The sequence below is a fragment of the Herpailurus yagouaroundi genome, unplaced genomic scaffold (genome assembly GCF_014898765.1).
Source record: "Herpailurus yagouaroundi ecotype Mexico unplaced genomic scaffold, PumYag 141, whole genome shotgun sequence".
Lineage (NCBI taxonomy): Eukaryota > Metazoa > Chordata > Mammalia > Carnivora > Felidae > Herpailurus > Herpailurus yagouaroundi.
Genome location: NW_024412396.1, coordinates 72233150 through 72234548, shown reverse-complemented (window position 1 = coordinate 72234548; position 1399 = coordinate 72233150). Strand labels below are relative to the sequence as shown.

The window sequence follows — 1399 nt, the reverse complement described above, 5'->3', positions numbered from 1 at the left end:
CCCCCCCCCCCCCCCCCCCCCCCCCCCCCCCCCCCCCCCCCCCCAAATCGAGACATGTGAGGACTCCTGTCGGGAATCGAGAAACCGGATGCAGCCCCACCACTGCCTCTGCCTCCCGGTGGTCGCTCTTTCCGCGCTCAGGATCTGAACGAAGGGGCCTGCGATAAAAAGGCTGTATCTTTTGAAGGCAGCAAAATCAGGAGTACTGAGTGCTCTCCTGTCCGTGTGGGTTTCCATGAACACTGTTACATTTCCACCGCCTTTTTCCACCTCCTGTCATGCACACTTCATTATGCGGGGCTCAGCAAGCCAGGGACAGCTGAACAAAGGGGCCTGGGCCAGGGGCTCTCCGCTGATGGAGACCCCAGCCCCCAGGCAGGGCCGCGAGGGACCTTTTCTATGCCGGGCTCCAGCCGGGTTCAGGGTTCCGCTCCTCCCCGCTCTGTGCCTCACTTTCCCCACGTACAAAAGGAGGGGCTCGCCCTGGCCAGTCCCCGGGGGCCCTTCAAGCTTTGGGTTCCTACAGCTGCCAAATACAAAGCCGGGGCCAGCCAGAGACCCGGCAGCTTAAGGCCGAATGGGTGGGGGTCCCCGACGCTGAGGCCACACACACGCGGATTCGTTCTGTCTTTTAAAGAGACCCGCACCCCTCGTGGAGGGAAGATGGCAATCCATCCATAAGGGAAAGCCTGTATGCCATGCCGACGGCCTATCCAGAGCCGTGAGGCATCCCCTTGCGAGCCCCGCTTGGTGTAAGGAAACATAAAGAGATTTTATCATTACGGGAAGGTTCTAGCGGGTGAGGCCTCAGCAACGGGCTCCCAGTCCTGGGCTCCCAGCAACCCTGTCACTGGGCATCTTAAATTTAAGCTAAAGACTTGCCGACCACCCCCCTCGTCCCCCCACAGCATCTAGCCTCACGCACAGAGGATGAGCCCACCTCTTCCCAATTCCCAGGCCTCCGGCCCCAAAGGAGGGTAGATGAAGCCGAAGCCGAGGCAAGGAGAGAGATGCCAGGGGCAGGGGGCGGGGGGGGGGGGGGGTTCTGTCTGGGGCAACAGCTGCGGCCTTGACAGCCTCAGAGACAGAGACGGGATGGGGAAAAGGGGAACGGGGGGGACAATTATCCAGAGGGCTATTTCCTCTGGACCCAGCATCCCAAGCTGAGAGGCTTTGTCAACCCAGTGGGGAGGGGACATTTTGTCTGGAAAACTCCATGGGAGGCAATCCTGAACCAGACACCAAAGAGGGTGGGCTCTGGGCGAAAAGCCCTGATCCCAAGTGGTAGCTTTTTCGTGGGGGGAGGAGACCCTCTGGGTCACGAGGCAGCCCAGAGGGTGCCGTGGAGGGGGAGCAGAGCTGCGGAGCGTGAGTCAGCTGCGGAGAAAATCCCGCACCT

At 61.3% G+C, this 1399-nt stretch overlaps 1 protein-coding gene across 1 annotated transcript in view; it reads right to left on the bottom strand.

Moving 5' to 3' along the window:
- Positions 1–1399, bottom strand: part of DLK1 (delta like non-canonical Notch ligand 1) — a 21332-nt gene that overhangs the window by 3386 nt on the left and 16547 nt on the right. The gene's annotated exons all lie outside the window — the stretch shown is intronic.